General features: G+C 47.2%; 1 long non-coding RNA gene across 1 annotated transcript in view; it reads left to right on the top strand.

The window, feature by feature from the left end:
• The window catches only part of LOC134943755 (uncharacterized), a 103,579-nt gene that overhangs the window by 53,053 nt on the left and 36,490 nt on the right, over positions 1 to 14,036 (top strand). Inside the window, exon 2 of the long non-coding RNA XR_010181726.1 lies at positions 9,814 to 9,936. This is a non-coding gene — a long non-coding RNA (uncharacterized LOC134943755). The remainder of the gene's footprint in view (positions 1 to 9,813; positions 9,937 to 14,036) is intronic.

Below are 14,036 nucleotides of genomic sequence, written 5' to 3' on the forward strand. Positions count from 1 at the left end.
TAAAAATCACTACAGTGTGCAACGAGAAATTATTGTATTTTTTCTGCAGTTTTTGTTATGTTTTGGTAGTGAAAGAGAGGGTTGGAAGTAGGCAGTGGATTTTATCAGAACAGATTTCATGATTAATATTGTCAATTTTGCCTTTAAAGTGAGTGGTAAATCCATGAGCGGTGATGACAGATATGGTGTGTTAGGGTGAGAAGTGTGTTGTCAGTAGCAAAGAGAGTTGTTTGACAAGGTTTACATTAGGAATCTGATGCTTGACAAGAGAGCAGAAAGAGTAATAAATAGGATGAATATGAAGGGGATGTAGTTAGCAATGAAGTAAATTTATTCTATGGACTTCAGCAGAATGGGAGCACTTTTGTAGGCAGTGAGTAAGTTTTCAGTGATATGGATGGCGTTTGGGGTGCCAAAGACAGTATATAATGTATGGGCCTGCTTTCTCAAGGGCTGCGTATAGTTGTAGAAACAGAAAGCATTAGGGCACGACATGGTGGAGATGGGAGAGAAGAGGTTAGAACGAGAGGCTAAGGAGAGGTCAAGGTGGTTGGTGGGCAAATGCATGTGGGGTGAGTTAGGGCAGTCGGAGGTAAGGTGAGGTAGAAGGAAAGGAGATTGTGGTGGGAGAGTGTGGAAGGTGAATTAGAGAAGGTGGAGATATTGCAGATATTGGAGAACACGAGATCCAGGGAGATTCCATAGTCCATTGGGAGAGGATATAGTCCATTGGGAGAGGGTGGTAAGCTTGAGGAGTTGAAAGGTAGCAGTGTCAGTAGGGGTATCAGTGTGGATGTTGAAATTCTATAGAATACGTTGGTAGGTCAGGCTAGGAAAAATGTGACAGCTAGGCAGAAAAGTTATTGAGGAATTGGGAGGCAGGGCCTGGGGGCAATAGATGATGACAACACAGAGGTGGAGGTGAGAGAAGAGCCAAATAGAGTAAACCCCAGAGGGAGAATGAGAGGGTAGATGACAGAAGGTCAAGTACACCATCACCTTGGTGGTCGCCAGGACAGGGAGTGTTGTTAAACTTTTCCAGCTCCACCCTACAGCAACCATACAGACTTACATCTCTGACAGAAAAATGCCAGAAAAATGAATCAACCTAATATATAGGCACCACACTCACAGCGACAAGCAGCGAAAATCTCTCTTCTAGTCTAACTAGATTGAGGGTACCGTGTTGTTATTGTACACACACTACTACAGATAAGCTCATTAGCACTATAACATTTCAGGCTGTATGTTGGATAAAAGCTGATATTGATGCAAGGAGACATATATCGAATACTAAACAAAGCAGTCTTCTGTTGCTGTTTTGTTTTCTAGACCTGTTTAACAATGAGTTATAAATATAGGAAGCAGTTGGCTTCCCGTCAGACGGGATCCCGGTGGTCGATATACCGATGCCGGGATCCCGGAGAACGCAATCCCGGTGTCTACATACCAATGCTGTACGGGATACCGGCGTCACAATACTGACAGCGGCATCCTGATAGTCCTGACAGCAGAACGCGCTGGCGTCCTGCCGCGGGGGTGGGCAGTTTAGATTTAGTCAGGAGAAGGGCAGGGCCGTCTTTTCGTATGGGCTCAATGGGCTCTTGCCCAAGGGCCCCAGGAGTTTAAGGGCCCTAGCCTGGTAGCTGAGGGTCCCCTCTTTCCAGGGGTACCAGATTTTTGAAAATCGGCCCTGGGGAACTGGTGATATCTGACTTGAAAGCAGAGGTCCTCATCCAAGCCTGTTAATTGCTCTTTCCAGTCAGATATCTCAGGTTCTGTCTGATTTAGAGATTGTCTGAGGGTATAATCCAAAAGCTACGACTCTCCCCTTTTGGTGGACACTGGCAAATTGTCTCTACTATGCCCAGAACCAGATATATCAGCCTTCAAGCAGCTGGTCCCTGCTTCAGCTCCACACGACTAATATGCAGTTTTATATTTTCGTTGGTGAATTGCTCTGGCTCCTGAACTCTGATCCCCAAGTCCCCAGTACCTCCTGAAAGGTTGGACTCTCTATTTTTTTCCCCCAATCTAAGCTAAGAAATATATTTTCAGGAACTTGAGATATCTGCAGTCAAGCAATCTGCCCCCCCCCACCAGAAAATGATAAATATTAAGCCCACTCCACTATCCACCCCTCCCCTACGTATTAAACACCCCCTAACACCCTGGAAGTCATGTACCAGAGATTCTTCATTCAGCCCAATGCCCCCTTCTACAGTTTAGCCCCATCTGGGCAGTAAAGGAGTAATTAGCAGAAATTACTGCTCCAGGTCCTACATGTTGAGCGGAAGATAGAACACCCTCTACCGCCCATGGCACATCAAAGCTGCCGTTGATAGCAACCCCCACCCATAATGCTGGAGGATGGGTAGGGGGCCCAGTGCATTGCTGTGCCCAGGGGCCTACACTGCTGTTAAGACGGCCCTGGAGAAGGGGGGTTAGGGGGCAGGGCTGGGAAGGTTAGGATTAGGGTCCGGAGAAGGAGGGTTAGGTTTAGGCACATAGATGGGGAGGTTAGGGTTAGGCATCAAGCGGGGAGGGTTAGTTTTAGGCAGCGGGGAAGAAAGGGTTAGGGTTAGTCACCACCCAGGAGAGTTAGGCACCAGGGGGGAGGGTTAGGGTTAGGCACCCACAAGGGAGAGTTAGGGTAAGGGCAGGTGAGGGTTACGGTACTTTAGAGGGGGCTGTCGGAATTCTGATGTACGGGATGCCACTGTCGGGATTCTGACCACTGGCATCCCATCCATCGGGAAATCAAACTGTGACCATAAGGTCACATCCAATTATGAATTGCCTTAGTGCATGCAAAACCTTTGTTTCTGCATGGTTTTCAGAAACTATAGTAATATGCTGATTCTTTAACTTGGTAACGCAGAAGATATCATGGATATCTTCTGCTTAACGTACAGGACCAAGGCAGAACACAATTATCTGATTCAACATGCTCTGTAAACACATGGTTTTCAGATATTGCCAGTCTAATTAAATGCCATCTCAGGATGGTGTAATTAGCCCCAGTGTTTGTGATAACCTGTTGTTTAAACAACAGCTTGTGGGGCAGCTTAAATCAACAGAGTATATTCAATCATCTATTTACTCTAGGACTCCATTGTCCATCAGGTATTTGGATACAGCACTGTATATACTTTACTGTACTTTCTTGTATGACCTTAGTGAGAATATCTTTATTAAGTCTATCAAGTCAATTCTAAACATTAAATGTCGTGGGCTTATTTGTTTTATTTCATGTTTTAATATATAATTTTATATTAATGCATGAATGATACACACATACAAAATAAATTATTTAACACTTGCATTCTCTCATTTTGATTGCTACATACTGGTTGTATAATATGTATATACAGTGTCAGTTCATGCCCTGAGACTCCTGACTCACCAGACCTGTCACAGACAGGATGTATCATGGACCAGGATTCTTACATCTGTTGACAATGGCATACAGTCTTTCCTGTCATACTAACGATTGTGCCAGAGTTTTGATTGTATAAAGTATATGAAAAAATAAGATTTTACTTACCGATAAATCTATTTCTCGTAGTCCGTAGTGGATGCTGGGGACTCCGTCAGGACCATGGGGATTAGCGGCTCCGCAGGAGACAGGGCACAAAAATAAAGCTTTAGGATCAGGTGGTGTGCACTGGCTCCTCCCCCTATGACCCTCCTCCAAGCCTCAGTTAGGATACTGTGCCCGGATGAGCGTACACAATAAGGAAGGATTTTGAATCCCGGGTAAGACTCATACCAGCCACACCAATCACACCGTACAACTTGTGATCTGAACCCAGTTAACAGTATGACAAACGTAGGAGCCTCTGAACAGACGGCTCACAACAATAACAACCCGATTTTTTTGTAACAATAACTATGTACAAGTATTGCAGACAATCCGCACTTGGGATGGGCGCCCAGCATCCACTACGGACTACGAGAAATAGATTTATCGGTAAGTAAAATCTTATTTTCTCTGACGTCCTAGTGGATGCTGGGGACTCCGTCAGGACCATGGGGATTATACCAAAGCTCCCAAACGGGCGGGACAGTGCGGATGACTCTGCAGCACCGAATGAGAGAACTCCAGGTCCTCTTTAGCCAGGGTATCAAATTTGTAGAATTTTACAAACGTGTTCTCCCCCGACCACGTAGCTGCTCGGCAGAGTTGTAATGCCGAGACCCCTCGGGCAGCCGCCCAGGATGAGCCCACCTTCCTTGTGGAATGGGCCTTGACAGATTTAGGCTGTGGCAGGCCTGCCACAGAATGTGCAAGTTGAATTGTGCTACAAATCCAACGAGCAATAGTCTGCTTAGAAGCAGGAGCACCCAGCTTGTTGGGTGCATACAGTATAAACAGCGAGTCAGATTTTCTGACTCCAGCCGTCCTTGAAATATATATTTTCAATGCCCTGACAACGTCCAGCAACTTGGAATCCTCCAAATCGCTAGTAGCCGCAGGCACCACAATAGGCTGGTTCAGGTGAAACGCTGACACCACCTTAGGCAGAAACTGAGGACGCGTCTCAGTTCTGCCCTGTCCGAATAGAAAATCAGATATGGGCTTTTATACGATAAAGCCGCCAATTCTGACACTCTCCTGGCTGAAGCCAGGGCCAGTAGCATGGTTACTTTCCATGTAAGATATTTCAAATCCACCGATTTGAGTGGCTCAAACCAATGGGATTTGAGAAAATCCAAAACTACATTAAGGTCCCACGGAGCCACTGGGGGCACAACCGGGGGCTGTATATGTAGTACTCCTTTTACAAAAGTCTGGACTTCAGGAACTGAAGCCAATTCTTTCTGGAAGAAAATCGACAGGGCCGAAATTTGAACCTTAATGGACCCCAATTTGAGGCCCATAGACAATCCTGTTTGCAGGAAATGTAGGAATCGACCCAATTGAAATTCCTCCGTGGGGGCCTTCCTGGCCTCACACCACGCAACATATTTTCTCCAAATGCGGTGATAATGTTGTGCAGTCACCTCCTTCCTGGCTTTTACCAGTGTAGGAATGACCTCTTCCGGAATGCCTTTTTCCCTTAGAATTCGGCGTTCAACCGCCATGCCGTCAAACGCAGCCGCGGTAAGTCTTGGAATAGACACGGTCCCTGCTGAAGCAGGTCCCGTCTTAGAGGTAGAGGCCACGGATCTTCCGTGAGCATCTCCTGAAGTTCCGGGTACCAAGTTCTTCTTGGCCAATCCGGAGCCACGAGTATCGTTCTTACTCCCCTTTGCCGTATAATTCTCAGTACTTTTGGTATGAGAGGCAGAGGAGGAAACACATACACTGACTGGAACACCCACGGTGTTACCAGAGCGTCCACAGCTATTGCCTGAGGGTCTCTTGACCTGGCGCAATACCTGTCCAGTTTTTTGTTGAGGCGAGACGCCATCATATCCACCTTTGGTTTTTCCCAACGGTTCACAATCATGTGGAAGACTTCTGGATGAAGTCCCCACTCTCCCGGGTGGAGGTCGTGCCTGCTGAGGAAGTCTGCTTCCCAGTTGTCCACTCCCGGAATGAACACTGCTGACAGTGCTATCACATGATTTTTCGCCCAGCGAAGAATCCTTGCAGTTTCTGCCATTGCCCTCCTGCTTCTTGTGCCGCCCTGTCTGTTTACGTGGGCGACTGCCGTGATGTTGTCCCACTGGATCAATACCGGCTGACCTTGAAGCAGAGGTCTTGCTAAGCTTAGAACATTGTAAATTGCCCTTAGCTCCAGTATATTTATGTGGAGAGAAGTCTCCAGACTTGATCACACTCCCTGGAAATTTTTTCCCTGTGTGACTGCTCCCCAGCCTCTCAGGCTGGCATCCGTGGTCACCAGGACCCAGTCCTGAATGCCGAATCTGCGGCCCTTTAGTAGATGAGCACTCTGCAGCCACCGCAGAAGAAACACCCTTGTCCTTGGAGACAGGGTTATCCGCTGATGCATCTGAAGATGCGATCCGGACCATTTTTCCAGCAGATCCCACTGAAAAGTTCTTGCGTGAAATCTCCCGAATGGAATCGCTTCGTAAGAAGCCACCATTTTTCCCAGGACCCTTGTGCAATGATGCACTGACACTTTTCCTGGTTTTAGGAGGTTCCTGACTAGCTCGGATAACTCCCAGGCTTTCTTCTCCGGGAGAAACACCTTTTTCTGGACTGTGTCAAGAATCATCCCTAGGAACAGCAGACGTGTCGTCGGAAACAGCTGCGGTTTTGGAATATTTAGAATCCACCCGTGCTGTCGTAGAACTACTTGAGATAGTGCTACTCCGACCTCCAACTGTTCTCTGGACCTTGCCCTTATCAGGAGATCGTCCATTTTCTTTGAATAAGAATCATCATTTCGGCCATTACCTTGGTAAGGACCCGGGGTGTCGTGGACAATCCAACCGGCAGCGTCTGAAACTGATAGTGACAGTTCTGTACCACGAACCTGAGGTACCCTTGGTGAGAAGGGCAAATTTGGACATGGAGGTAAGCATCCCTGATGTCCCGGGACACCATATAGTCCCCTTCTTCCTGGTTCGCTATCACTGCTCTGAGTGACTCCATCTTGATTTGAACCTTTGTATGTAAGTGTTCAAATATTTCAGATTTAGAATAGGTCTCACCGAGCCGTCTGGCTTCAGTACCACAATATAGTGTGGAATAATACCCCTTTCCTTGTTGTAGGAGGGGTACTTTGATTATCACCTGCTGGGAATACAGCTTGTGAATTGTTTCCACTACTGCCTCCCTGTCGGAGGGAGACGTTGGTAAAGCAGACTTCAGGAACCTGCGAGGGGGAGACGTCTCGAATCTCCAATCTGTACCCCTGGGATACTACTTGTAGGATCCAGGGGTCCACTTGCGAGTGAGCCCACTGCGTGCTGAAACTCTTGAGACGACCCCCCACCGCACCTGAGTCCGCTTGTACGGCCCCAGCGTCATGCTGAGGACTTGGCAGAAGCGGTGGAGGGCTTCTGTTCCTGGGAATGGGCTGCCTGCTGCAGTCTTCTTCCCTTTCCTCTATCCCATGGCAGATATGACTGGCCTTTTGCCCGCTTGCCCTTATGGGGACGAAAGGACTGAGGCTGAAAAGACGTTGTCTTTTTCTCCTTTATACGGCAATACTTCCATGTGCCGTTTGGAATCTGCATCACCTGACCACTGTCGTGTCCATAAACAACTTCTGGCAGATATGGACATCGCACTTACTCTTGATGCCAGAGTGCAAATATCCCTCTGTGCATCTCGCATATATAGAAATGCATCCTTTAAATGCTCTATAGTCAATAAAATACTGTCCCTGTCAAGGGTATCAATATTTTCAGTCAGGGAATCCGACCAAGCCACCCCAGCGCTGCACATCCAGGCTGAGGCGATCGCTGGTCGCAGTATAACACCAGTATGTGTGTATATACTTTTTAGGATATTTTCCAGCCTCCTATCAGCTGGCTCCTTGAGGGCGGCCCTATCTGGAGACGGTACCGCCACTTGTTTTGATAAGCGTGTGAGCGCCTTATCCACCCTAAGGGGTGTTTCCCAACGCGCCCTAACTTCTGGCGGGAAAGGGTATACCGCCAATAATTTTCTATCGGGGGAAACCCACGCATCATCACACACTTCATTTAATTTATCTGATTCAGGAAAAACTACAGGTAGTTTTTTCACACTCCACATAATACCCTTTTTTGTGGTACTTGTAGTATCAGAAATATGTAACACCTCCTTCATTGCCCTTAACAAGTAACGTGTGGCCCTAAAGGAAAATACGTTTGTTTCTTCACCGTCGACACTGGAGTCAGTGTCCGTGTCTGTGTCTGTGTCGACCGACTGAGGTAAAAGGACGTTTTAACGCCCCTGACGGTGTTTGAGACGCCTGGACAGGTACTAATTGGTTTGCCGGCCGTCTCATGTCGTCAACCGACCTTGCAGCGTGTTGACATTATCACGTAATTCCTTAAATAAGCCATCCATTCCGGTGTCGACTCCCTAGAGAGTGACATCACCATTACAGGCAATTGCTCCGCCTCCTCACCAACATCGTCCTCATACATGTCGACACACACGTACCGACACACAGCACACACACAGGGAATGCTCTGATAGAGGACAGGACCCCACTAGCCCTTTGGAGAAACAGAGGGAGAGTTTGCCAGCACACACCAAAACGCTATAATTATACAGGGACAACCTTTATATAAGTGTTTTTCCCTTATAGCATCTTAATATATATAATCATATCGCCAAATAAGTGCCCCCCCTCTCTGTTTTAACCCTGTTTCTGTAGTGCAGTGCAGGGGAGAGCCTGGGAGCCTTCCCACCAGCATTTCTGTGAGGGAAAATGTCGCTGTGTGCTGAGGAGAATAGGCCCCGCCCCCTTTTCGGCGGGCTTCTTCTCCCGTTTTTCTGAGACCTGGCAGGGGTTAAATACATCCATATAGCCCCACGGGCTATATGTGATGTATCTTTTAGCCAGTATAGGTATTTCATTGCTGCCCAGGGCGCCCCCCGCAGCGCCCTGCACCCTCCGTGACCGCTGGTGTGAAGTGTGTGACAACAATGGCGCACAGCTGCAGTGCTGTGCGCTACCTCATGAAGACTGAAAAGTCTTCTGCCGCCGGTTTCTGGACCTCTTCACTTTTCGGCATCTGCAAGGGGGTCGGCGGCGCGGCTCCGGGACCGGACTCCATGGCTGGGCCTGTGTTCGATCCCTCTGGAGCTAATGGTGTCCAGTAGCCTAAGAAGCCAATCCATCCTGCACGCAGGTGAGTTCACTTCTTCTCCCCTAAGTCCCTCGTTGCAGTGAGCCTGTTGCCAGCAGGACTCACTGTAAAATAAAAAACCTAAAAACTTTTTCTAAGCAGCTCTTTAGGAGAGCCACCTAGATTGCACCCTGCTCGGACGGGCACAAAAACCTAACTGAGGCTTGGAGGAGGGTCATAGGGGGAGGAGCCAGTGCACACCACCTGATCCTAAAGCTTTATTTTTGTGCCCTGTCTCCTGCGGAGCCGCTAAATCCCATGGTCCTGACGGAGTCCCCAGCATCCACTAGGACGTCAGAGAAATACAAAGAATATATTTGAAATATCTTCTTTGCTTTATTCTAATAATTTTTATAGCCAAAACTCTAGAGTAAATACTAGTCTATGGCAGGTGAGGCACTGGCTATCTCTTCTGCACATCTCTGATCAATACTCACCAAATTTCCAGGAATTTATACTGTTGTACCTGTGTATAATGCCCAGATGTACACTTTGGCTCATATATTGTGTGTAAATCTGGTTCTGGTACTAGCCAGTGCCTCCTGAACCATTTAGCTCACTGCACGTCCCTGGTAGACTTGCTGCGTCCTAGGACCACCAGCTACACCAGGCCTGGCCAACCTGTGGCTCTCCAGCTGTTGTGAAACTGCACATCCCAGCATGCTCTGCCACAGTTTTAGCATTTCCTAATAGCAAAAGTGTAGAAGGGCATGCTGGGACTTGTAGTTTCACAACAGCTGGAGAGCCACTACAATATATACCTCTGCATTAGTAGAAACATATAACTAAACGGTTTTTACCTGGTATACATTTAACACTGGGTTAGATATATTTTCAAGAAAAATTGTATTATTACATATCTGTCACAATATAATCATTCTAAATATAAGTAATTCGGAATATACATACGATATCTGTATCTAAAAATGTTTCCAATTTCAATTTATGTTTGCGTTCTTATGTAGTTTCTATCTGCTATTGTGAGGGGTCTGCTGCTGTCCAGGTGTTGTTGGGCACTTACCATACTCCATGCGCTCTCACCTGCAGGCCACTGATGAAGGCTGGGATGCAGGTCGAACGCGGACAGTACATGTGGAAAACACACAGACTCTCACCATGGAGCTGAGCATAGGTGAAGCATCCCGGTAACCAACAGAACACTGTATGCAGGTAACGGTGCAGGATGCAAGTGGTACCGGCAGTTGTATCAGGATGGATCAGCGGTAATCGCAGGGTCTCTCTGGTGCTAAGTGGAACACGTCCATGTCACTCTGTCATGCTCTAACGTAGAAACAAGATGGTGCCATACGTGTGCAGAAGTACAGATGGCGGCCATACTGGGTAAGGATTGATGCCTCCTGAAAGGAGCCAATATGGAGCATGCACAGTACCGCTCTCCAGCTTCTACACTTTACAGGTCCAAGTGACAAATTTAGAAGCTTTGTTTAGAAGGACTTGTGTACAGACACAAATCATATCTGCTTCAAGTCTCAGCTATCTCAGGTGCAGCAATATTTTTTTACTGGAAAGACAGAGTTTATCATTTAAACTGTACATGACCTTAGGGTTTTTTTCCCCCCACACCAAGTCTTGGTACTTTGCAATTATTAGAATACTTACCTTTCATTGTCATTTATGTGTAGTGTCTGAGAGTCCCTATTTGATTAGTGAATACATAATATTGATATTTGCGTTTTGTTTTTGCGGAGATATGATAGAATTGAATAGAGTGCTTGTGGAATTAGCATATCACAGCTCACTTGGCATGATTAAACCAGCAGGTACTAAATAAAGTAAAATGAAGGTACGCTACCTCGGCCCTTACTGTTCAGGCATGATGGCACTTGTGGTTCTCCATGTGCCGGCATGCTAAGGGCAGACTTTCTGGAACCTGTAGTTCCACGGTAAAGAACAATAGTACACTCTATTTTTCACTATGAACCTTGCACCCACCACCACCAAGGGTGTGGAGCATAGCCCCATGCTTCACTCCTGGCCTGCGGAGCCTTTAATGATGGGTTTCCCAGTTCCTGAGGAATTCCAGGCTTATGGCTGGTTAATGTGATGGCATGGGGGCCCAATCTCCCTGCCATGGAATTAAACCTGACTTGTTGAGCCAGAAGCTAGTTACTGAAAAAATGGGGGGACCCCATGCCGGTTTTTCCCACAATTTCCAGTACCAGAATGGGCTCATAGTTCCGCAGCTGGTTATGCTTTTGTGGGTGGCGGGGGGGGGGGAGGGGGAGAGGGGGACCCTACTCAATTTTTTTCAGTTAAAATAACCCCTTTATTAACAATAGAATACACTAAAGCTGATCTTTTCAGTGTTTTGAATCTGCTACTGATTTGGCTGTGGAGTCTTTCGTAAATGGGCAAAGCGACTGTAATTAACTAAAATCACACTGAAATCAACTGACTTCAACCCATACTTGCCTACTTTCGAAAAAGCATTTCTGGGAGATTGTGACAGTAGCACCTATCAGTGCGGACGTGTGCTGCTACATCTGAGAGGCGTGTCATACAAATGACTTACATCCAAATGTAAATGAGCCCCAAAGTTAGTAAGATCTACTTGTTGAAGAAAAGACGAATATTTTGCAGAATTTGTTCATGTATTGTGCTTTACAAGAGGTTCCATATACTGTAAGTGGCTACGAAAAACTTTATTTCTCTTACGTCCTAGAGAATGCTGGGGTTCCATTTAGTACCATGGGGTATAGACGGGTCCTTTGGGAGCCACTGGCACTTTAAGAGCTTAACAGTGTGGGCTCGCTCCTCCCTCTATGCCCCACCTACCAGACTCAGTTTAGAAAATGTGCCCGGAGGAGCCGGTCACAGCTGGGGAGCTCCTAGGAGTTTTCTTAGTTTTATTGTTTTCTAGAGTTTGTTATTTTACAGGCAGGCTGCTGGCAACAGCCTCCCTACTTTGTGGGACTTAGGGGGGAGTAGGATCCAACCCTTGAGGTTAATGGCCCCTATCTCCGCTGACAGGACACTGAGCTCCTGAGGGTGATGATCGTTAGCCGCCCAAGGCGACCGTTCACTCCCGCAGCATGCTGCCACCCCCTAACAGAGCCAGAAGAAAGAAGAGTGGCGAATCTGACGCCGGAGTCCCAGTAAGCAGGTCCCCGGCAAGAATGGCGGCACAAGGGTGGGAACGCAGCTCTGACAGGCTGCGCTCCGGAAGGCTCAGCGGCACACTGTGTACGGCGATGTGAGAGGCGTCCTGGGCCAGCGCAATACCCTACACTGGTCAAACATAGCTTTCGAGGTCTAACCCACTGTTTGCTACAAAAATTACCTCAGGCCAGTATAATCTCTAAGTGCGGGAAGACACGCCATTACAGGGGGCGGAGCTTATCCTCAGAGTGGATCCAGCTCTAACCAGTGCCATTTTCTCCCTGCAGACACGCTGACAGGGAATGCTGTCCTCCACATAACTACACTAAGGTTTAAGGTGTTATAAAGGGGGGAGTGATATTATGTACTAGCTACCCTGTTAAGGTTACGCTAGTCAGCGGGGTTTTTATTAGTGATGTGCACTGGACATTTTTCGGATTTTGTGTTTTGGTTTTGGATTCGGTTCCGCGGCCGTGTTTTGGATTCGGACGCGTTTTGGCAAAACCTCCCTGAAATTTTTTTGTCGGATTCGGGTGTGTTTTGGACTCGGGTGTTTTTTTTACAAAAAACACTCAAAAACAGCTTAAATCATAGAATTTGGGGGGTCATTTTGATCCCATAGTATTATTAACCTCAATAACCATAATTTACACTAATTTTCAGTCTATTCTGAACACCTCACACCTCACAATATTATTTTTAGTCCTAAAATTTGCACCGAGGTCGCTGGATGGCTAAGCTAAGTGACACAAGTGGCTGACACAAACACCTGGCCCATCTAGGAGTGGCACTGCAGTGTCAGGCAGGATGGCACTTCAAAAAAATAGTCCCCAAACAGCACATGATGCAAAGAAAAAAAGAGGCGCACCAAGGTCGCTGTGTGACTAAGCTAAGCGACACAAGTGGCCGACACAAACACCTGGCCCATCTAGGAGTGGCACTGCAGTGTCAGGCAGGATGGCACTTCAAAAAAATAGTCCCCAAACAGCACATGATGCAAAGAAAAAAAGAGGCGCACCAAGGTCGCTGTGTGACTAAGCTAAGCGACCCAAGTGGCCGACACAAACACCTGGCCCATCTAGGAGTGGCACTGCAGTGTCAGGCAGGATGGCACTTCAAAAAAATTGTCCCCAAACAGCACATGATGCAAAGAAAAATGAAAGAAAAAAGAGATGCAAGATGGAATTGTCCTTGGGCCCTCCCACCCACCCTTATGTTTTATAAACAGGACATGCACACTTTAACGAACCCATCATTTCAGCGACAGGGTCTGCCACACGACTGTGACTGAAATGACTGGTTGGTTTGGGCCCCCACTAAAAAAAGAAGCAATCAATCTCTCCTTGCACAAACTGGCTCTACAGAGGCAAGATGTCCACCTCATCATTATCCTCCGATTCCTCACCCCTTTCACTGTGTACATCCCCCTCCTCACAGATTATTAATTCGTCCCCACTGGAATCCACCATCTCAGGTCCCTGTGTACTTTCTGGAGGCAATTGCTGCTGGTGAATGTCTCCACGGAGGAATTGATTATAATTAATTTTGATGAACATCATCTTCTCCACATTTTCTGGAAGTAACCTCGTACGCCGATTGCTGACAAGGTGAGCGGCTGCACTAAACACTCTTTCGGAGTACACACTGGAGGGAGGGCAACTTAGGTAGAATAAAGCCAGTTTGTGCAAGGGCCTCCAAATTGCCTCTTTTTCCTGCCAGTATACGTACGGACTGTCTGACGTGCCTACTTGGATGCGGTCACTCATATAATCCTCCACCATTCTTTCAATGGTGAGAGAATCATATGCAGTGACAGTAGACGACATGTCAGTAATCGTTGGCAGGTCCTTCAGTCCGGACCAGATGTCAGCACTCGCTCCAGACTGCCCTGCATCACCGCCAGCGGGTGGGCTCGGAATTCTTAGCCTTTTCCTCGCACCCCCAGTTGCGGGAGAATGTGAAGGAGGAGATGTTGACGGGTCACGTTCCGCTTGACTTGACAATTTTCTCACCAGCAGGTCTTTGAACCTCTGCAGACTTGTGTCTGCTGGAAAGAGAGATACAACGTAGGTTTTAAATCTAGGATCGAGCACGGTGGCCAAAATGTAGTGCTCTGATATCAACAGATTGACCACCCGTGAATCCTGGTT

Source organism: Pseudophryne corroboree, chromosome 7 (assembly GCF_028390025.1).
Source record: "Pseudophryne corroboree isolate aPseCor3 chromosome 7, aPseCor3.hap2, whole genome shotgun sequence".
Lineage (NCBI taxonomy): Eukaryota > Metazoa > Chordata > Amphibia > Anura > Myobatrachidae > Pseudophryne > Pseudophryne corroboree.